We start from the raw sequence: 24,665 nt of genomic DNA, 5'->3' as shown, positions 1-24,665 counted from the left end.
CTCAGGTGGTGAAGTGATTTGAATTAAAGACGACGGCGACAAACGCGGCTTCAGTGAAAAGCGGCCAGACAGAAACAGACAAGTCTAACTAACTCTCTTAACTAACTAAGTCACACTAACTCCTCGCCTGACGCATTGTCAACATTTGTCACTATCACTTAGTCGGCCGGAGGCCCTCGGAAAGTCCTGCTGGAGAGCCATTAAGGCATTGGATTTGAATTGAACGTTTCTTCTCCGGGAGGAAGCTTTAAAGAGGCTTGTTAAAGGGGGTTTGTGGTGCGTTTGTGCTCACGTGCCCTACACCTGTCAGATGCAGTTGTGTTAGAATAAGGACAATTCACAGCAGTAGCAGGTGACCTGGTTTAGAATGGCAATGAGTCCCAAAAAATTTCCAAAGGCTGCTTCCTTAAAAAGCATACAGTTAAAAAACACAGAAGTGACCTGGTAACAGTTAACAATTTATATTTACCACAAACCTACATTAAATTACTGCTATGTAGAAAGAGGGCTAGTGCTTTATATTTTTTTAATCAACCCCAAGGGATAAATTTCCATTTAATCTCCGTCCAATCTTTACTTTGAAGTGTAGACATTGCTCTGTTTCAGTTCCAACTAATATTCAATAGCAGCACAGTGTTTGTATTGGGTGTCCATGTTGTTAAAAACACACACGTCTTCCAAGTCTGTGTGTGTTATGACCCGACTACAAGCCCATCCTGCTCCCTCGTGGGGGTCAGGGAACAGGATATGATCAGGCTTCCATACTAACTCAGTTTGATGTATAGTGTTATGGCTAAGGACAAAAAAAAATAAAGAGTGTGTGTGTGGATCCAAGCATGTGTTGTGGCCCAGCCCCGTCTGCGATGATTTATTATAGCGCTCGGAGGGGCTCGTTCCTTCATGATGCCACATGAGCAACATGGCAGTCAGGCTCTCTGTGGCCCTGCTGGCGATAGGGAGGCATGCCAAGGCAGCTGAAACACACTCAGGTTTGCACACATTAAAAAAAGGTACACGGCTAAGAATATGTACACACACACACACACGTGCAAACTGTGCTGTAATCCAGGCTTAATGCTGCTTTCTCACCTGCACAGAAGGCAAACGCTATGCAAATGCACATAAGCCATTCCAAAGGCACGTCAGATTCAGGCCTGTCGCTAATATGTCTCTTAAAGGAGTTAATTCTATGCACACGCAGCCTCATGAGCAGAGAATTGCAGAGGATGTTTCTCTAATAACACTGAGGGAAAAGTGAAAAGTGATTATTTTTGAGCCGGGTCTCCACCACAGTGAGTGTATTTACCAGCGCCAGTCTGCAGGAGAGAAACCATAGTTATGATGGTTTGCATATTCACACGATAACACGGTCAGCTTGAATTTACCAAGTGACAGTAATGACCAGATCTAGATCTTTTTCTATATTCTATCATCCGTCTCCTGTCGTACGCTGTGCCACATCCAAAGAAACTATTAAAACAAATGAACATATGAAACCTGAAATATTTATTTGTGCTGTAGAGAACAGTCCATGAAAAACATGCTATTATTAGAAATACATTTCATCTATGGATTTCTTTCCATGTAGATGTTAGTTGATTTTTGAAAGTGTGAACAAAACCACATCGAGGGATCACCTGTGGCTTTTTTCGGTTTGTATCTTTAACATGTGAAGTTTGTGTTTGGCTGTTTGAGATGAAAACCTCACCCCTGCTGATTTTTTCTTATCTCCTAGGTTGGGGGCAAAAGGGGGGGGGATTCTTGTCGGTGGCGCGTCGGCGAGGGTAAAGCGGCATCGGGCAGCATGGTGGCACCTGCATGAAACCGAGTGTGGAGCCTCAGTTCTTGGTGAGTGGGACGACTGTTTCTTTTCCAATATCAACAAACCACCCAATCCATGCAGCAGCTGTTTTCCCCCAGACAAGGTTTTTCCATATTAGACGTAATATTTGTGGTAGCCAATGTAGCAACGGCTTTATCTTATTTATTCTGGAGGAAAAGAAGAAGAAAAAAGAGCTTAATTGCTAAATAGGCCGCTGCGTTTTTTTTTTTTTTCTCCACTGTGAGCTTTTAATATGAGCAAAGCTGCTTTCAGAACACACACAAAAGTATTTCCATTGAAAACAAACATGAAAAGCCTTTTCTACACCAAACAGCCTTTTCATTTTTTTAATTGAGTTGTAGCTTTTTTTTTTGGTAATGGTTTTTTGTGTGGAACGCCGTGTTTAACCCTAAAAAAGAGCATTAAGACTATGAAATTTATTTTCATTTACTTAAGTTTATTCATTTCAGAAGATAAAATTAAATTAAAAAATCGGGATTAATGATACTCTCATGTCTCTCTAGATATTTAACATGTTCTTAATATACAACCAAAACCACAAAATGTCACTGTCTTAAAATGTGTCAACGGTATTGTGTTGTCATGACTCATCGCTATTGAAAAGCTGGTAAACCTAGAAATACATAAAACTGACTCTGACATTTTAGAATAAGATGAAACTCATGATGCAAAGAAATGCATACAGCCTTAACGTTGTTGTTGTTGTGGAACAAACGGCTAATTATGGATTTATTGGTTAAGGCATTAACTCAATGTTAATTATCTCATCAGTTAACATGCTATATTCTGGAAGGACTTATAGAAAACACAGGAGCAGTGCTGGGTCATCATCTGAGGAAATAATGACTAAAAGGTCCCAGAGACACGTCCTCAGTCGTACAAGTCATCGTTACTCTAATGGAGTTTTGCTGCCCGAGGAATAAACCACACAGATACCTGGTAATGTAGATATTGGATTTATACATTTAGTCGTGAAAAACAAAGCAGCCGTACGGACGACATCATTCACAGCGGACAGAACGTGATTATGGGACAAATTCATTGAATTGTTTTCCCAGATTTAGATAAGGTCTGAAATACGAGCGCTGTTCTGGGAAAGAGAAGAAGAAATCCCTGCCCCCGGGCCTGTCCAATGATGTAGCCGGGGAAAATACATTCAGCGGGGGTATAAATATTGCAGGGCGAGTACACGGAGGGCTTTTTTGGCCGATGAATTATTGCTAAGTCCTGTGGCTGTATGCCAGCTCCGGTGTACGTCTCGCGCGGCTTCGCCCTGCAATGAGCTGCGGCTGGGGAATTGTGGTTGTATAGGCACGACTCACATAACCGCCAACGATAACGGGGATCCATCACACTCATCCGGGCCACACGCTGTGTTTACACCCGAGCACCGGGTTGGCAAAACACACAGGAAGAACCGCCTGTCAGACCCGAGTCAGGGCGACAACGCCTACCAAAGAGTTTTTGTGTAGAGGTACATACATGTTTTGGTATAAATAATATATTTTAAACATATCATGCATCACAGTATGTTGCTGTGGTATCAGGACCTGAGGGGGGGGGGGGGGGGGGGGGGGGATGTTGACCCAGCATTCACCTCCAGGTCGAGCTTTGATAGATGATCTATCCCCCAACAGAGTAAACGGCGCCAAGTTCCCGTGTGCTCGCTCTCTAAAGGGCTCAACGTGGATGAATAGTGATGAGTTTGCCTGACATCACTAGAACAAGGTTGTGGAATTAGTCCATCTGCTTTTTTTCAAACCCCCCCCCCCCCCCCCACATTACTTTTCACTCGCACAAGATAATCACGTTACTCGGCGAAGCATTACGTTAATGGTTAATAGAGCTGATTGTTCTAACACAAAGGGAAGAAAGGAACGATAAAAAAGGAAATAAGCATCTAAATGGGAAAAGGCTTCTTTTTTTTTTTTTTGTCGCCCGGCCCCACTGCCTCGTCCCGATCCAAAGAAATGTCGGGGCAGGTCGGCTCTTTTGGTGATTAGCATAAAAGCATAATCCCCAAGACTGCTGACATTTTTCTTTTTGAAAACCAGCCCTGTCTGAAAAAAAGACAGATATGCTCGGGGGGAAAAAATGGATCAAATTTGTTTCGTGTCAGATAGGGTTAGAGATTGATGCGCTGGCCGTGGCACAGTAGATCAGAAAAGAAACATATTAAATACATCAAATGATTAGTGACAAACTTATGATAACCTCCAAATTACTTAGTGAAGTACAGTGCATAACTGCTCTGTGTGCTTTGTGGCTGTGAATCTGTTCCTGTGGGCTCACGTTTTAAAAGCCCTCCCTAATTTGCTGTAATAAACGGGCTAATTCTTTAACGTGACACCGCTATTGCAATAATGAGGAAACGAGCATAGAGGATTTGTTTTATTTCCTCGGCTAAAGGAGGAATCTTTTTTTTCCCTTCTTCTTTTTTCTTGCACCGGAGCCGAGCCGCCGTGTGTGTTTAATGAAATGCAGGGATTTTGTCTCAAGGCGCCGGGGGAAGAGGTTTTTAAGTCTGGTGCATATTTTATGAACGCTAACCGCGCGCCGGCTGCTCATTAGTGGCGTGACAGGTAACGGTTCTACGGTGGTCTGTGGAAATGCCTCCTCACTCCCACTCAGCCACAAGCAGCATGATCCACTCAATACCCCCCCCTCAAGAAAGGAGAGAGGAAGAGGAAAGTAGAAAAACACAAATACCAAAATTATTATTATCCTCTTGAATTTGAATCCTCAAATGCATCACAATGCTGGTGTTTACCTTTCATCTGGCTCGTCACAGCCACACGATGGCGCTGTGCATCACCGTTTGAGCCCCAACGACGCTTTAGCTGAGTGACTCCCTCCTCCCGGGGAGCGTGACTCACCTCCATCATCTGAATGAGTGGAATGATTAGCTTCCATTTGCTTTGATGTGCGTCGCTGCGGCCTCATAGCTGCACAGATACAAGCATAGATCAAAGTCTCTGTCAGTCGCTTCTGGTTGATTTTTTTTTTTAGTTGATGCGATCTACGTGACCTTTTCCTTGTGAACTCACGCGGCTGCAGCGGTTTAATTGGCTTTCATGTTATCGGAGGAAAAAACATATTCATCTCTTAATTTGATCTGCGGATAAAGGAAATGATGAATCCGCCGGTGCTTGTCGTGCATTCAAAGAAATGAATGCTTATTTGTTCACAGCCGATATTCAAACATTGTTTTGTGTATATTTAGGGTAGAGTGGTTTTCTGTGCATGAATAAATGCACATGCAATAATCTGTCATATAGTGTAAATCACAATCATTAATGGATATATATATATGTATACCATGTACAAGCAGAGCTGGAGTGATACAGAACTATGTAGTGAAAGTACAGTAACATCCAGTAGATGGCAGTGTGTCATAACATAATCCATCTTCACATCCTCTGTGCACACACACACACACACACACACACACACACACACAGACACACACACACACACACACACACACACACACACACACACACACACACACACACACACACACACACACACACACACACACACACACACACACACACACACACACACACACACACACACACACACACACACACAAAGACACACTCAGTTCTTCTAATAGGTGTGCCTCTTGTCATCATGAGGGGTCCCTCACGCACAATGCTTTCCCTGCGCAGGATGACGAGTGAACGCAAAGTGACAGCGCAAATTAACTTTTATTGCTGCTGTAATTAAGTACACAAGCTATTTGGATGTGAAGGTAAAAAAAAAAAAAAAAAAAAGAAGTATTAATGCTTGCATGGTAGGCACACACACACACTAACACACACATGCACACACACACACACCTCTGCAGTATTTCTCCCTCCTTCATTTTCTCCCCCTTATACCTCTCGCACTCCATCCTCCATCTCTAGCACTTGTACAGAGCAGAATGGCGTCACCACCCACCACTCGCATGCGCACTCACACACATACGTAAGATCACACACACACACACACACACACACACCTCCTCGCCATCTGTCTGTGCAGCGGCCTGTGTCTCTGGCACTGGGAGCGGTTGGGAGCAGGAGAGTGAAAGAGAAAGTGTCTCCTGGCTCTGTCGTTCCCGAATCCCACTTCCTCTCTTTTGTTGCCCCCCCCTGCTGTGCTGTTGTCTATCAAATTGTCTCACAACATCACGCCGTCCTGCCGATGGGCTCTCCCCCCCTGCTAGTGTAACACCTATTCCTGATGCCAGGCTGGAGGAGAGAGAGGATCTCATTCCCCCCCTCAGCCAAAACATCATGAGCACAGGAGAAAGAGGATGTGTTTACGGTGATTTCATTTCCCGGCTTTAAAAGCTCATTTCAGCTCAGTTCATTAACTACAGGGCACTTATTTCCTCGCAAATGTTAAAGGCCACAGTTCTGTGAGAGGAAAAAAAAAAAAAAATAAACATGCTTGATTAGCTTATGTATCAGGCGTTTCACTTTAATACCACAGATGGCAGAAATACACCCACCGCTTCTATAGAGGCGGAAATATGATGCAAAAGAAAACCAGGAGGGATGAAGTCATCCACGTGCCCTGAGACGGAGGGAACCCAAAAAAGAATCTGCACATTACTTGAGGCCATTCCTTCTGAATTTGTCCCCGGTGGGCTTCCTGGTTATATTCGACAGCATTGATTCATTTTAAGTGCTAAATAAAAGACGCACATACCCCAGAAACACGGTATTTACACACAACAATCTCTATTTTCCCCCAACTGAACCGGATTCCCTTCTCTTTCTCTGTGAATTTTCATAAGCACACCCCGCTACAAAGAGCTTTGTGAGCAGCTTAAGTAAGTTGAACAAAATAATAAATAAATAAAATGCATCCCTTCCTTCTTTCTCGCTCTCCCTTCTCCTCCAGTTAACAGCGAGCAGAAGTGCCTTCCTAACGGTGCCATATTCATCCGGAGTGATAAGAAATGGCAGCTATCAGCAGCCAGTTTGGAAGCTGCATATAACAGTTATTCTGTGTGTGTGTGTGTGTGTGTGTGTGTGTGTGAAGGAAATTGATTTATGTGGCCTATCACTTAACAGGCACAGTATGTGGGAATGAATTTAGGCTAATGTGATATGATGGAATGAGTGAGAGGGTGAGGGAAATGACCAGGTGCTGCCTCGAGGTGAAGACAGTCCAAAGACATTTTCTATGACTTATGATATTTTATTTTGATTCTATCTGTCATGTTGCATAATATCTTAAAATTGGAAAAAAAAATAATAAGGGGATGAATAAAAACATTGGGATGGGTGTAAATGTAAAGCAGCCATCAGAATAATTTATATCCTTGGAATCTCCTCTTGTAATTTCCTCATTCCAACATGTCAAAATGAATTATATTAAACAGGCTGAGTTATCACATTCTAATGGAAGGATCATTTTCTAATAGCGCATATTTTTTATATATATAAAAATACTATAAAGGCATACTCACTTAAAGACGAGTATATATTCTAGTCACTCCACATTTTTATAAAAAATAAATGACTGCCATGAGCTGGCATTTGAAATACATTATCTTATCATGGCACTTGGTTCCTTTCCTTTTGTGACGTGGGAACGACGATGACATGAGATCACCGTCCTGTAAATGCTTGTTCATCTATTAAGAATAAAATCAAACTAAAATTGTAAATGCCACTCCCTTCAAAAATCTTCAGATCACCTAAGACCTAAGGCCTAAGTAAAGATAAATCGTCATTCTCTTACTTTTGTAATTCCACAACTGCCTGATATTCATCAGAAAACTTTGAATAATATAAAAAAGAAAACATCCCTGTGTTTATACATCTTTATATCAACTGCAGAAATATAGTTTATAATTAGAGACCTTATCAAGGGTCTGATCTGCTCTCTCCAAATCAAAGATACAAAAAAATCTACTTCCCCCATTCTGAATATTGCTTTCTCCTCCCCATTAAAGTCAGTGGGGAGAAATAGGCTGGGCGTAGCAAACAGCCTCTTGTTTACCCCTTGGCACATCGCTGGTGCCATGTCCAGACTTGTAAATCAGGCCCATTGAGGGAGCATAATGCTGATGATTATGACAGCCAGTCGCATGGGAGTGATAGAGAGACGTTGAGTTATGGGCTCGGGGAGGATGCCCAGAAACTGAAGAGTCTCGCAAATGGAGAAGCACTTCCACCCGAAACACACAAGTCCCCAGATGGGGACTAATGCTGCAGTTGGCGGCCGTGCCGCCCAAACGACGGCACATTAGCCGCTCAAAACCCACCGAATAGAAAAGCATGTTTGTTTCTTTTACTCCACAGTTCTGCCATTTTCGCTCGATTACCGCGAGATAATGTTTGAAACCAAACAACAACATCCAGACCGGGATAAAAGAGGGAGCCGTGAGTGTTGTGTGTTGCAGGGGCGTGCGATGCATCACCGAACCAAATGCTTTTTCATTCACTGTATTACCAAAGAATGGACTGTTTGCATTCCGCTTTATTCACTCCCCTCCCCTTGGCGGACGAGCGATCATTCATTCTCATTGATCGTCAGCCATGATAATATAATCAGGCATAAAGCCTGACAAGGCTGACCGGTCCGATAGATCAGGGCTGCTGACAGCAGAGCTATGCACAGGTCATAAACCCTCACCTTCCCTGTTTGACCCCGCATCAATTTGGCTCTTTCCAATATGAATGCAAATAACAATGCGTTTTCGGTGACATGTTTATGGTTATCTCTGTATCGCCGCCCGCTCCGCCCGCTGCCCCTAAATGTGCTGATGTCACCGAGCTAATGGGATTGCGAAAGGTAACCTATTGCTCACTAGCGGTCAACCCCCCCCCCCCCCCCCCCCCCCCCCCCTCCTCCTTCCCCTCCAGCACCTCCCGAAAACAAACATAAGCGTCCGCGCATGCCCATGCTCCAACACACACACACACACACACACACACGCACACATACATACATGTCCTCCACCCCAGTCACTTGTGTATGCATTGAGCTGATAAGTGCTGCGGTTCATTTTCCCCATGGCAAGGCACAGTAAAAAACCGGGGTGTAATAATTGCTTTGGGGGGGGGGGGCGAGACGATGATGGCTAAATATGCTTGATTGCCTCCTAAGCTTCGGCTGCTGTGTAATGAAATATGGCCGCCGCAGACAGGGGCTCCGGTGCGATAGCTTTCTTGTCACTTTCTCGCTCGCAGTTTTTTTATTTTATTTTGTCTTCTTCTTCTTCTTCTTCTTACCCTTTCACTCCTCTGTTCTGGCATTTCCCCGTCTTTGCTCACCCGTCGCCTTCTGTGGCAGAACGGAGTCCATCAAAGCGTTTGTTGCCATTGAACACTTATCTCAGCTATAATGCAACAATTACTGGGGCCAAATCCGGCCTAATTGAGTATTCCTCACCACATCAAACCCCCCCTACCCTACCACCCCCCCCCCCAATATTCCTCTGTTCTACAATTTAATTTGCGGATTCGTTAGCATGGGCAGGGAGTATAGAGGGAAGTCAGATAAGGAGGAAAACACACTGTTGTTGAAGTTGGGTTGACAGGGGGGGGGGGGGGAGAGAAACTAGACACATTCTCACCTGGGTAATTATTTCCAACTGTCATACGCAAGTTCGAAGTAAATGAATTTCGATTTCTGGTTATTTTACTTTTACTGCCACTGAGTCGTGAGTTGGTTTTTCCTACTTTTCTCCTTTAAAACAATATATTTAAAAAATTGTCGACTCCGTGAATATAGAAAGTGACTATAAATGAGCAGTTTATAATCATGATGTTCATTTCTAATCTCCTCATTTGACTGCTATGAAAACCAGCAATGATATTTCCAAAGATAATGAGCCAAATTAAAGCTCACTCATTGTAGCTAAATGAAAATATAAAAAAAAAAAAAAAAATACTATTAATCCACAGTTTTGTTTTAACCACCCAAAGCACATTTCTCCATGTTGGTTAAACAAGTAGCTAATCATTTACGAGGATATTAGTCCACGGGCGTGAACGGGGCACAGCAGCATCTGCTAATGCACCGAGCAAGAAAACAGCCTGAGAAAATCTTCCCAGCACATTAAATGCAAAGACCTCTTTCTTTTTTTCGTTTGCTTCCTCCTTCTTTTGCTTCCAGAATAACTCAAGCCTAATTTGTTGTGCTACTTAAAGGAAAATGTAATTACACTTGTTTTCATTATAATTCAACAAAGCCAATCGATAAGTGCGGTGAAGTCATTCTCTGCTGCACATGCACTGGAATGTGGTTCGCAAAAAAACAAGTCTTCTGTCTGTTTTGAACACAACGGCGCAGAATACACATATTAATTCAATTATTTTGATGAGTTACTTTTTAAGGGCAAATCATGTACAGCTAACTTACTTGGCGCTTTATTTATTTTTTTTTTTAAATCGAGCACTCCTTGTCGTCTGTAATAGACAATGCTGGGTCTTCACCTCACAGAGACAGTTTGATTAAACTATTCATCCCTGTCCTGTCCCTCTCTATCTCTCTCCTTTATTCAGTCCTCTTTCCTGAGACGTCAACCACAGGATGAGGCCTGCGGCAGGTAAGAAAAAAAGAAGAGATATCTGATGTTCTGACCCCCCCCCCCCCCCCCCCCGTTTTGCATCATTTCCCATCTTCTCAAATCCTGTGTGACACATAGAGGATGCCCGCATGCTGGGTTTTTTCTTGATGCTTTCAAATTGTATCTGATAGAGGGGGCCGGAGCCGATCACGTGTCCCAACATTTGAGGGAGGGAATCGTTAGTTTTGAGTGCCGGGAAAAAGGCCGGAGAGTAGGTCCGGTGCAATCACATCAAGGGGTGGGGGGGGGGGAGGAGGAACAGACTATATCTGGCAACCCAAACCTTTTTTTAAAGTGACTGAGCGAGTGAGGGAGACTGACTGGCACTGATGGCACCAGACTGGGCCTGTGCGATGCTGTGCTGCAGTGCACTGCGCCCCGGTCCACACAAGCCTGATTGATAGAGTGTGATGAGACTGTCACCGAGCAAGGAGAGCTGGCGGAGAGATAGGCTCGATGGAGGGGGCGGGGGGGAGGTGAGCTGACCGGCGGAGAGATAGAAAAATAAATTTGAGAACATGTGAAGGATGAAGTGAGGGAATGAAGTGAGGGAATGAAGTGGCGCGGGATGGAATGTGCTTCGGACACATGAGGGACGGGGGGGGGGGGGGGGGGGGGGGGCTGCTGGAGAGATACTGGAGGAGAGAAGAGTCCATTTTTATGCCAGTTAAGTTCTGCACAGACGGAATGTTGAATATTTGACATGATGTATTTGAGATGACTTTAAGAGTCTGTTTAACTAAATTGGAGTTTCAATTGTAACTGGATTATTCCATGAGATCGGGGTCGGCCACTTCCCCCAAAGGTCGGCAGTTCGATCCCAGTCTCCCAAAGTTACCGAACCCCAAATTGCCCCCTGACTGTCCGTGCTATAGAAATACTGACCGTTTACCACTTATCTCAACTCTGAGCATTCACAATTATAAAATCCTCTCCATTGAAGAAACACTAGAATGCCGTCAAGTTACACAAAATGTTCACATACCAGAGGCAGCTGATAGGACACAACGTATAACAGGCACCACTGCAGCCAAATATTGCCCATCCTCACACGCCACATATCTCTGATGCCGTGGGATGCTGCAGCGTGAGGAGCCCAGCTGTCTTAAAAAACTAAGTGGACAAAACGAAGCAGAATGCAGATGCTAGCGAATCCAGATGAGCCCTGATGCTGAGAGTTGGCAACATCTCTAGTATGAGTATAAACTGACCTAATATGGTCTTGATGCAGTATTGTTTTAAATTAGTCCTTGCACAACATGCTGAGGTAATTATGTTAATATTTCGTATAAAGCCTGTGTAATGTAAACATTTGTTTTTCCTAACAAACTTATTTGTTGAAAACAATAATGGAAGGAGAATACAATCAGTAAATTACATTTAAGAAATGGTAGAATTTAAATATATAAAAACTAATAAACAAAGAAAAGATAAAAAGTGATAAAAAGTATATATAAGAGTGCAGGAGTATGGGGAAGTGCAATATCTAGTTAAATGCTGAAGTAAAGAGAAATGAGGGAGTCCAAACTGTCAAATAATTATTTTAATGTCTAAAATGTAGAGTTAGTTAGTCTTTGTTTTGTCTGTGTGTCTATTTCCATCTCCTGGACATTGTTCTTGGACCAGTGTGTGTCTCCACTGAGAGCCAAATGGCGTCCAACTCCCTGCATGCATACACTTGGCCAATAAACGATTGTCACCTTTGTCAAATATTGAACGAGTCGAACTTTCCACACGTTTATGAAACATTAACCAAAGTGCTTAGCAATCCTCTGGTGCTCTTTCTGCCCACATAACGCCACGTAGCCCCTCGAGATGCGAGCCGTGACCTCCAGTTTCACGCTCCTGCACCGAACCCACAGCACAACTTCATTTCTCCACTTCTCAGAGATCACGTGAAATGTCACACACTCACGCGTTAAATGAAGCTGGCGCCCGATTGATGGTTCAATTTAGAAAACGACATAGTTCACATTACTATGCAAATGATCGACTCTTTGATCTACAAAGGAACACATTTCCTTTTGCCTGCGCGTTGCCCATGCGAACGTCATAACTGGTTTACCGGTTTGCTTATCGGTCTTCCCACGATATTAGATCTCGTGTGGACACATGGCGTCTTTGGCGGTGAGTGGGCTACAGGCTGAGCTAAAGCCCTGTACTGGGAATTCCACAGTTAGTGATTTCAGACTCAATAACGGCGCCATGTTTTACTTTTATCCTTTGCCTGAGGAAAGACGGCTGACTCACCAGAACGCCAAAGTTATTATTAGGGCCCTCGCATATGTGGAGGGTGAGCTGTGTGTGTGTGTGTGTGTGTGTGTGTGTAAGACAGAGGGGGAGGCTCCGGCAGGAGGGGCGAGTGCACGCAGGAGCAGCATGAGGAGCTCTTATCTGCTGCCTGCCAAGTCCTGACCGGGGCCCTGACTCCCGCCTCCCCTCCCTCCGTCCCCCCCCCTCCTCCAGTGGGGCTTCCCTCTATGGACGGCTACAGTCAAGGCAGCCAGGTGAAATGAGCAATTCCCATTCAGGGACAGGGGGGCGCCGCAGCGACGCGCACCCGTGAAATGGCTGCTCACTTTGGCAGATCGATGAACCCCCCCCCCCCCCAGTGAGAAAAGGAAAGGTGGGAAATGATTATGTGGGAGAGAGAAGGGGACCAGTGGTTTTCTATGCATGTTGCTTGTGTATGTGTTTGTTTGTCTGTGGAGAGGTGTGTGTGTGGGGGGGGGGGGGGGGGATATTTGCCACGGCCCGCTCTGAGTGAGTGCTGTTCCAGGGAAACTGGGGAGACGCTTTGCATAAACTCAAAAGACACGCCATATTGCGATTGGGAAGAGAAGGTGCCGCTCCCCGTCTCACCGGATATGAGAATATTCAGCCACCGAACTGGAAATTTTGCCAATGTGAATGATATTAGTGACAGTCATATTAAAATGCCTCGCCGTGACAAAATGAATTCCATATCTCTCCGCGGTGATGAGAGTCATACGTCAGGCGTTTATAGTGCGCGCAGTGTCGGACACACAGGTTTTAAAGCCGGATCGGGAGATGAAATGTGAATAATCTGAAGTGATTCTCCACTAGATAATCGTTCAGGTTCAATAACCAGAGCAGGCCATTACTTTGTCTGCGCTCAATAACTAATAATGCTACACTATGACACATTCATATTAAAAAAAGACCTATAACTATGCTAATTTCCGATCTTTCCAGCTCTCAAGGTTATACATACACACAGGCTATTCACAGACACATGATTTTGCGCTATAGGACCAGCATGTCTGGCTAAACAGCCCCTCTCTTTCTCCGTGCCCCCAGCGAGATGTTGACTGTTAATTCACCGAGTGGCAAAGACGCAGGCAGATGAATGAAATGAAGGGAAACCACATGTGCAGGGGCGCCGACCAGAAGCAGCTCTGAGGACCGGTCGCGGGGATCAGTCAAGTCCCTCGCACCAGGCTGTGCTCCTGTCAGCAGGGGGGCTGCAGCACATTGGGCGAAGCAGGAAATTGCATGGGGCCCCGGGCTAAGAGGAGGCCCCAGAGAGCAGCTGATTGTATCAGTCCACGGCAATGACAATTTTCTGAGAATCCGCCCCCCCCCCCTTTTAAATTGCATGGTAAGCTATGTACAGTAGCCTGTGTTGTTAGTATGGCAGTGCCGGGGCTTTGTGTTGCTCACAGACTGTGTGTGAATGAGGTGAAGCTGCCATAGGGCATTTGACTTCCTTCTTAATTACTCCACTTCACATAGAAGGTGTTAGCTGCTTATAGCAATGTTTTTATATGTACATCCTCTTATTCTGAATATTACAGAGTCGCAAGAACCTTCTCCTTATTTCCTCGTGCACTCTCTCGTCATATTCAGAAACCCTGAATCACATTTGGCCCCCGATTTCAACAATGCACTTTGGTTGATTGGTTGTCGGTTACATCATTGGTTCGTGGTTATGCCAAGTGATTCATGGTCCGATCTATTATTCAAATCTCCAAACTCGCCAATAAATCTGCCATTTGCATGATTAACTCGCATCATTTTGCCCCCCCGTTGAATAATCACATTGTGACTTTTATAAAACTTCAGTGAACCAGACGTCGGAGATTTCTGAGCAAGAAGTGTTTACTCTTCTACTCGTCGTTTAAACAATTTGAGTTATTACAGTCTTCATTTATTGTGATCATTTTACTGTGCGTTGTGGTATTTTATGAAAGTTTCTATCCTTAATATGGCACATTGTATGCTCTAGCAGGGGAGCCTTGGTTAGTACACTCTATACTCTAATAAATCGAATAAACTATGGTTAATAATCTGAACTGAAACAAATGAGAATAGTCGATCTAATTACAATATCCAGATATCAAATGTCTAATCTTAATGGTAAAATTAAATCAGGCTGCAAATCAATGGGCAAGCCAGGGGGAGAGGTGTCGCCATTACTTTCTGAGATATTACAAATTAAAAACCATCAAATATAGTCGCAACAATATTTTTTTATCCACTCTAAATAAAAATAAAACGATTTACACAGGCTACAGTTATACCTGTGATCAGTGGCTATCAATTAATATCTTTTAGATTACGATTTCTGTTTTAAACGACACAACAAGGAACTTTTGTCGATTCATTTGTGACAGTAAAATAGTCCTCATCAGTCAGATTTTGAATGTCAAGAGCAAATATGCGATAAACATTGATTTAGCTGTTTCCGATGGATGTGATCAAACACAATCTATTCCAGTTACTGCTACCTGGATAACCCCAAGGCACTGTACTGGTTCCTTATGTGTTCTTTTGCATTCACAATACATATTTGTGTGTTTTCATAATGCCTATGACACAGTTATTTTATAGTTATTTTTCTCCCTTGAATGTTAAGGTGAAACCCCTTGTCTTGATCCAGATATAAACTTGAACCAACGTATTTTGCAATTTCTCAGAGTAGTGGAATGTCCCGACACATCCTGATTACATCACTTTCTCTACAGGGTCTCAATTAAGTCTCAAGCTTCCTCGAATTTCTGTCCAATTTCCCCGAACCATTCTTAAAAGTCCTCGTCTGATCGTCTGCTGTAGTAGACGGCGGGTCTCTGTTAGCATAGCAAACAGCTGTGCACCTCAGTGGAGGAGGAGATTAGAAAGTGTGAGGAAATGAAATCATCTCCCTCCCTCTTGTAAACCATGAAGGAGTCGGAGTCCCTGAGCAATCCACTGCACTTCAGAGCCATTAGAATCTGTTTCCCGGACTTGAAATGACACACTGAACAAAGGGGGGGGGGGGGGGGGGGGGGGGGGGGGAGCCTTGTCTTAATGAGCGAACAATTAATTAGGCATCCGTTTTTGAAAGCACAGAGGCACTTGACCCGGAGATTCTTAGTCATGAGGTAGAAAAAAAACTCTCCAGTGTAGGAGTGAAATTATCTTTAACAGTTTTAATACCATATTCTACAAGTTGATCCAAAATGGCCTCTTAAATTCAAATGGAATAGTCACAGACCTGTTGAATTATATTTTACTGGATCGCAACGACTCTGTCTCGTAGAAAATGAATGACAAGGGAAACTCAGACTCGGTGATTCTAACACCATATCGAAGGTAATATAACTTTAATGACAAATGTGGCAGGCAATCGGATTTAACCTTTAGTGTTACTGTTTCGCGGGAGCTCCCTTATTACAAAAACTCCGGTGCTGCAATCCAGACTCTCATCAAATATTTATGCAGCCTTTCCCCCGCTGTTCTTAAAAAAGGTAGTTTATCATCATCACGCTCTTATTTTGAAGGAAGATCGTCCTCTTTCTGCACAGTGCAGCAGGAGAGGCTTGGATCTCGGTCATCAGCTGTCAGGGCTGTAATGAACAATGTTTACTGGTGATACCGCGCGCTGCCACATTTCAGGGTGTGAAATGTCAAAGTGTCCATTCCCCCCGACCCCCGCCCCCCCCGCGAGCCAGTCAGAGGCAACATCGTCAGGGCTACGGCTGTAAACAATAAGAAAATAGAGGCAAGAAAGCTTTCTCCGTTACACCCATTACAGTCAGAGAGAGCGGTGTGTGGGGGGGGAGAGTGGTAGAATGTCAAGCTGGAGAAAAATAGAGGCGCTCGCAAAGGGTGGGAAAAAGAAGGTTCTATTTGGCGGACACATAATGACAGCTGTTAAACTAAAGTGAGGGATGGGAAGCGAGAGAGAGAGAGAGAGAGAGAGAGAGAGAGAGAGAGAGAGGCGTACACACAGAGGATACGGGACGGACGTGACGGTGGGGGGTGGGGGGGACACACCTGCTGTTGCATCACCTGCTTTAATAATAGTGTTGACATTCAAATGGGAAGCTCTGACAATGGGAGCCGGCTGAGGCAGCACCCGGTATGCAAATGCAAATGCAAAAAAAAAGAACACATCAGGAAATATTAGCAGGCGTCAGGACTTTTCGAAGCCCGCACTGAAAACCACTTGACCCCTCGGCATCCCACAAGTGCTTATGTATTGTTTGTGTGTGTGTGTGCGTGTGTGTGGGTATGTGAAGGCACGTAAGCAGCTCCAATTGACACATTAAATGAGCTCATTTCCCACTTGAGTCTGTTCATTCCATACTAACCTTGCCACTGAGGGTAGAAATAGCAATAAACACGTGTATTGTATCTAATAACGTACGTGACAATACGGACGTTAATTATTTATCCGCTTCCCGAAGCGATTAGTAAAAAAAAAAAAAACGGCGCTGTCGCGTGCAGCGTTTGTTTCCTGTGATTGGCATTCCAATTCCGCTCTCGCTTCCACACCTTTCGTTCTCACTGTCATGCCATGTTGAATGCCCGGGTTAAACATAATTCGATAAGGGAAAGGATCATTAGTCGGCAAATTCCTTCTTGACTCTCTCTTTCATGCAGCCCACATGGCCCCCGACGGCCCTATCAATCAACATCAGATGCAGCCATCACCCGCGCCCGGTGTGCATATTTTATTCCCTTTTAAAACGCTCAGCGGTCTTTTGTACCGACGCGGACCTGCGGTGATTGGAGTCGAAACTTTTTCATGTCGAAGCTCGGCGGGAGGGGGGGGGGGGGGGGGGTTGAAGGACTGCGGATCTCAGCAGATCCCCCGCTGATGCAGAGGTCGATACCTATTATGGCAAAAGCAATAGTCAATACGGGGGCCTCTCACGTTACCGGCTGCTGGATGTGGCTGTTTTCGAAAAAGCTGTGAAATTTTCTGCAGAGCGTTGACGCCAGAGTTTAATGGTTTAACAAGACCGCGATTGTGTCTCTTTCTCTTTATTAAGTGATGTAGCTCGACTCTGCACAGGGAAGGCTCTTTTTATTTTCCATCCGGATTAGTTGGCTCTTTGGAAAGCCCCGTGCAGAGCCGAGCCTCAAGAAAATGCGTGTGATCATCTTTTAAATAATTGTTCTTGATTTCTAAGAGGTCTTAATGCAATTCTATTCCTGTCACCAGCCTGTGATTCAAAGCACTTGTGTATGAAGTATGAAACCAGCATGAAGGTGAAAATGTAGATTTGAACTGAGATGTTTCATGATCGCCACACATTCAAAAGCAATAACAAATAATTCTTACTGTGATCAAAATGCATGGACAGAAAGTAGATCCACCTGCAACCTTACATTTTTCTCTTTAAATAGATAAAGTAAATTAAAAGGAGTGATGTGCGTGATGTACTATTCGAGTATTTGCCGTCAAAGTTTAAAACTATGTCAAACCTCCTGTTCGGCTAAGGCCCACTCAGATGATCGTGAAAATTATGGCACGTTGGTCTCCAGTGTGAACGGCGGTGCTGCTCTGCAATCAGTTAACAAGGCCCCTGCACTCCAGCAGAAATAAATATATATTCAACAATGCCCTTGAGCCTCGAGGGAGTGTTAACTGTAATAAGTTACAACACGGTTTGTGTTACAATCCGTGTTGCAGAAATACTTCCTTTGACAAAAAGGGCCGTGCACAAGGAAACAAAGTTAAGCGGAATTACCTGCTAGCAAATGTCTGTCTGGAGATATCTGTTGATGTTTAATAAAAAGAAGCAACGTTTATAAGACAAGGGCTTTCTAAAATATACTCTACTCAATCACACCAAATCAGGATATAGATTGCCTTTAGACTAGTGTAGCTCTACCTTTTTAAGTGACTCTATACACATTTAGTTTATATTACGATATATTTATCATCGTTTGTTGTACTTATCGTGTCTCTGCTTTTTTTCTTTGTTTCTTTCTGGATTTTTTCTTTTGCTTTATTTTGTTTATTCTTCAATTGTTTTGTATGATTTTCTTTGTCTTTCGAGGGGTAAAGAAAATGCACACGTTTATATATATACTTTGTATTTTTGCACTGAATACAAGGCTGTTGTGTTGTTGATGAAAAAGATATATATATCTATATATCTTGAAATTATTTTGATATGTGCTTATCATCTTAGAACTCTAAGTTAGACATGAAGGGAAGCTATTAAATAAAAAAGAACAACATAACTGAGAAAGAGTTGAATGTTGAATATCTGCATGCATTCAGAAAAAGCAAAACAAGAAAGTTATGATTCATATGTGAGAGGAGAAGAGAGGTGCAGACGAGCTCGACTGACTTCAAAGTTTTCAATGGGAAATGAGATTTAGAAAATGACAGAGCTCCTAATAACCGTGTGTACGGCTAACGCACTGTCCCCGACCAGAAATACACAACGGGGGGGGGGGGGGGGGGGGGGGGAGAGAGAGAGTGGGCTAAGTTAAAATGAAGGAGGGAACTGTGAAATACAATCCTGACTGCCTATAACTAAACTACAGTATCACACGCCTTGGATCTGTACTTCCTCATTCGGATGTTCTCATTTGTATCCACACCTGTGTCATTCACAGCTTTACGTCTTAACCTAATTTCATGGTCTGCGGGTTTGGATGGATGGCTCTGCCTCAACTTGTACACTGAAGGGATGGGGGTGTGGGGGGGGAGTGGCGTGCACGCGTCCGCATCTGTGAGCGTGCACCCGAATGGAAGGAGCGAGAGAAAGAGAGTGTGCAACAATGGCGTGGAGAATTGTAGCCACTGCCAGATATTAACATTTTAACCTTGTACTTTTTCTGTTCAACAAAAATACATTAAGCTCCCGCGGTAAAGCAGACAGTGAATCGGGCTTTCATGGACTCTCAGTGAGCATGACCAGATGATCAGAGGTGAGCCCATTTTGTGATAATGCGCTTCAATTACAGTGAAATTAAAAAACACACAACCGAGTGAATACACTGCCCCCAGTAATCCCCATTAATGCTGCGACAAGTTGGAAGAGCTTTGTCCACGGCCTCCCCCCCCAATTTATAACTTTTGTTGTCAGTGTAATTGCTCAACATATATTTAAGTGTTAACATTTTTCCCTTTTGGTCCGTCGCAGTATCTCGTGTTGTAACGGCTTATTTAGCCAAACCAGGCATGACACGGACGCAAACACAGACGGAGATTGGAGCGAGAAAAGACAAAACAGCAACAAAGAACAAAAAGATGAAACTATCGCATACCTGTTCATTCGCAAAATTGTTCTTTTCCACTTAATTCCTTTCTAAAGTTCTAAACCAAAGACGGAATTCAAGGATAATTGCTTTTTTTCGCCCACATTACTTGAGACGTTTGCTGACATGTTATTTGAAAAGATGCAGATTATCGTAAGTTATTTTCATCAATTGTTTATTTCCTGGAAAATGGAATACTCTCGCAAAGAAAATGCCACGGTAGAAATCAAACGACATAAAAAAAAGAACCCGATATTATTCTTCCTATTATACCATGAATTGGAATGATTGCAACAAAATAAAGGTTTTGCAAATAGGTGATTACTGGTGCAGCAATATCCCTTTTAGAGTAATTTTGTCCTTCTTATAAATCCATGTACACATTCCGTCCACAATGTACATGCAGATAATATGCAACTCTGTATTAATTAATATGTTACCTCAGTCGTCAAACACCTCCTCCGCTGCCTTGCTATCTCGCCGTGGCCTCTGAGGCGTTTCATTCTCCATGTTGTCATTGTACATGTGAGTTTTTTGAAGTTCAGAAGAAAAGAAAAAACCTGCAGTGACTGACACAGTTTGCACGAAAGCACATTTCAATTAGCGTCGTATCTCACTTGTGCTCCAATGGTGTAGCGCTCCCTGAAATGTACAGTACCATGAAATATATTAAAACCATAATGAATATGCTAATTATCCTTTATATTCAGAATCCTACAATGGTTTTTATGTTCTAATGACAATAGCGCCATTTTGTGTGAACTATAATAAGTGCGTGTAATTAATGATTATAATAATGTGTGCGTGTGCCATAATACAGGATAGACGATGGGGTTCAGATCTTCTATGTTATTATAACCGGAAAACAGTGAACTCATGAAGGTGCACGTATAAAGAGCTGGAGAATGTTAGTGTGCAGTTCTTTTTTTAGGCTCCTCTCTCCCGCCCGTTGTCAGTCTTCATTCCGGCTTCCAGACGCTAGGCTGTCGAGGATAGATCCCTCATATGTCAGAACCACACAGACCATTTCCCAGAGTCCGCTGTGACTGTCAGGCTCCGCGGACCATGAAAGCCGTTGGATGTGATGCCCGAAATTACCTCATTGTGGAATGCCACAGACTCCCACAATGGTGGCGGCCGGCGCCATCGCTTCAAGAGACACTAAGAGATCTCACCGGGACTTTAAGGCCGTTCCTCTGCCAACAAATATAGAGGGGAACTATTTCACGTCCTCGGGTGGAAGCGTTAAATAAATCCATTTGACGGTATGTGGGTGGAAATTGGTTGGAGCATGAATTATCAGGTTAGCTGTGTCCTGGACAGTCAGTAGGTTAAACTATTGATTCTGCGATAAAGGATGATGTGTTTTTGACACTTTAGGAGGCCAAACGGCCGCCTCAAAACACAGAGCCCCCAAAACATTGTAAATCTGGCTGCGTTTTTGGGAAACGTGGTCTCCGAGCATCAGCCCGGTAATCAGTCTGCAGCCGTAACAAGACACGTCGGAGGCAGGAGTGGGGGAAGAAACCCAACTCTCCCCGGTACAATTACAGAATTGCACCACAGTCACTTAGCCCGCTAACGCACGGTGTGATATTAATTACTGTTTGTAAACAATGCACTTTGCAGAGATTATTGCATGCACTCGGCGTCCTCCGTTTGTGTTTGGGTAATTCTCACGAGTGATTAAGTGGGGAGGCCAGGACAGCTGTTCAAGATGAGTTCATTGGCATGTTTAATTAATTGCACTTGAGATAATTATTCAATCATTACTTTGATTAATTTTTTCGGCATCCCAGATAATGCATCAAACGTCTGCTCGGCGTCAATAGTTTTGAAAGAGCGACTGGAGCTAAATTAACCATCTTTTTTGGGAAGCGTGATTTAGGGCTAAATTGCGCTTTGTGGGGAAAATAATGCCGATTAACAGCCGGGCGTGATGGAAATTTGTTATTAGGACTTTATGATTGATTTGAATAATGCTAAAGCTCACTTAACAGTGGGAACACGAGTTGTCCAAACACTTGTCAGGGCCGCATTTTCCGACGCACGGACAACAACCTGTCACCGCTCACTTCAGTGTTGTGAGTCGATTCGGGGCCGCGTTGTGTTTGAAACATGTTTATTCTTCACCCCCTTCAGACATGCAGGGTAGTGGCAATATCCAACTGAAGGAAAGCCAGGCAAATCGTTTGTGAGAGATCTTGTCAAACAGATTAATTCCCACCCTGGGCCTCGGGGTTCTGGACCGTTTTTCTGTCATGCTGCTTTGCCAGGCTCCCTCTTGATAATACCCCAAAGATAAAATTAATTGTGCAGGGAGATGTGGGATGGGGAGTATCTGAAAAGGACCTTGAGCAACGCGTGAAGGCCTTTTTTTTTTCCTTTCCCCTCTCCGCTCCTCTGCATGTGAAAACACAGAAACAATCAAGGCGTCAGACGCATGTCACTTTGCACCAACGCTCACAGACTTTGCGCGGAAGTTTCTGGGAGTGAGAAGCTCTGATGGGAGATGGGAAGGGACAGAATCAACCCTCGTGAAATATCCCCTGTCTGAGAATGTCTGCGCTCCAATTACCATCAGAGTGGAATCCCTCACGTTAGTAGTTTACAAAGAGGGTCGACATACTAATATTTGTCTACAACTGTCTCTGCGGGTTTAGAAACATGCTCCTCTCGGCTTCGACACTGACGATAAGAGTTCGAATGGACAAGAATTATGTCGGATGTGTGAAAATCCGGCAATAAATCGTATAAACACAAGAATACAAATCTACGCTCTGCAGGGCTGTGCTCAAGCTGTGCCTTGAGTAAAGTGGTAATGTGAGTACGCTATAGTGTCCACAATGGTGATGAAGGGAGTGTCATTCGGTCAAGAACTTAAATATTGGGCGAATATATAATTGTACTTGATTAAAAGTCAGATTACCAATGTAATTATAATACATTCAAACCGAATTTCATGAAAATGACAAGCCCTTAAAGGGAGAGTTCAGCCAAAAATGAAAATTCCCTCATAATGTTCTTAACACTACGCCGATGGAGGGTTGGGTGAAGTTTGGTGGTGTCATCCCAGTGTCCGTAAACCCTGACATTCATGTTCGATTGGAAAAAACATAATTTACATCACGTTTTATGCCTAAAAGTCTAACACCGGAAGTAGCGATGCTAGCCTATGTGGCTCCCAGTTACTTCAATTTTATAGTATTTGGCAGCAACTCTGTTTACCCCTGAAACTCCAAAAGTGATTTGTGGACTCAAACACGTCACCCACCCCTCCATCGGCACAGTGGGTTCATTTCATTGTTGGGTGAACTATCCCTTTAAATCTCAACATCATTGTGGTGCTAGAGAAAAACCAAAGTCATGAGGACTCAACTTGCTGGGGCCATGAATGTCATCGACACTTCTACACGGCTAATAACCGTTCGTTTTGATACTTGTGTCCATGTATCAGTGTAGCAGTCAGATGCAGTCACACTCTGAGTGAAGCAGACCTTTCCCACCACCCCCTGTCAACTCAAACGGCTCACAACATTGGCCAAAAAACTTGCTTATTCCTTCTTTGACGCTGTGAAAGCACACAATGTCTCTGTCTTTCATCCCTACTGCCCAGTTTAAAGCCACCAAAAGACCAATTTAACCAAGAAATATCCCATGGAGAAAAAGCAGGTAGACTGCGGCAGCCCCCCCCTGCCAAATAGTCCCCTCGGCACTTGAGCTGCCCCTGTCACCTCCTCTGGCAGATGGTGCAAATGGGCCTTTATGTGCTGCGGCTTGACAACAGGGATATGGCGCCACAGTGCAATCACCAGAGATGCATCTTTGCGCGGGTCGGAAGACGGATATAACGGCGTGGCTTTTGGTGCTCACAGTCAAATCACATCAGACACCACCCCGGACGTTTTGTGCGACTACAAGTGCTTAAGTCAGTGTTTTGTTGCTTTTCATTTGGGTTCTGCTGTGACAGACGCACACTCGAGTGACTTGGTTGTTTTGGACCTTTTTTCGTAGCATATGCTGAGGCTTGTGTTGTCAAGACTCATAGAGCCCTATGATTAAGACATGAGATCATTTGTGCGTTTGTAGCCACGGAATTCACATTCAGTTCTCCGCGCAAGGATTCTCGGTGTGTAGTCCAAGTGCGGTCCAAGAATGTGTCTTACAGCAAATCAGTCCGTGCGAGGTATATTCGGTTTGGCAGTTTCCCTGGATATGCATTTAGCTCTCGTATTTTTTTCACACACATACTCGAAAGGTGCCCAACCCCCCCACATAAACACAGAGTCCCAGGGTAGTGCACATCCAACAGCGGGTGGCTCGAGCAGTCGCCGCTGTCACGGTGTTGACATCATCGTCTCGGCCGGCTGTGTCCCAGCGGTGTCCTCAATCGGAGCTGGAGAGATCTTTAATCAGAGCTTGTCCTGTGATGCTGCTGCGTCACTCAAGGGCCTAGACAGGCAGTGCAGAAGGGATGACAGCCCAGAAGTGAGAGCTCAAGGTGGCTAGGCAGGTAGAAACTATTGACAGCACACTGGGGTGCAATTATGAGTGAAGCCCAAGGGTTTGCGCAAAGGAACCTCCGGCTTGTTTGAGTCTATTAAAAATAATACAGCTAAGGCCCCTTGTTGAGGGATAACGACTCTTACCAGTTAACTCGTGACAAAATGAAGTTTGAAGCCCAATTGTTGACAGATTGATCATAAAAACTCCACTGGGCCATCGATCTGAAGA

General features: G+C 44.0%; 1 protein-coding gene across 7 annotated transcripts in view; it reads left to right on the top strand.

Annotated features, from left to right (window-relative positions):
* The window catches only part of LOC133949997 (receptor-type tyrosine-protein phosphatase delta-like), a 333,770-nt gene that overhangs the window by 130,234 nt on the left and 178,871 nt on the right, over positions 1–24,665 (top strand). For all 7 annotated transcript variants that reach the window (XM_062384134.1, XM_062384131.1, XM_062384136.1 and 4 more), the window contains exons 6-7: positions 1,736–1,848; positions 10,360–10,403. The gene's annotated coding sequence lies outside the window, so the exon portion shown is untranslated. The remainder of the gene's footprint in view (positions 1–1,735; positions 1,849–10,359; positions 10,404–24,665) is intronic.

Source organism: Platichthys flesus, chromosome 24 (genome assembly GCF_949316205.1).
Source record: "Platichthys flesus chromosome 24, fPlaFle2.1, whole genome shotgun sequence".
NCBI classification, from domain to species: domain Eukaryota; kingdom Metazoa; phylum Chordata; class Actinopteri; order Pleuronectiformes; family Pleuronectidae; genus Platichthys; species Platichthys flesus.
Note: the sequence above shows the minus strand (reverse complement) of the source record. Positions and strands in the feature narration are given on the sequence as shown.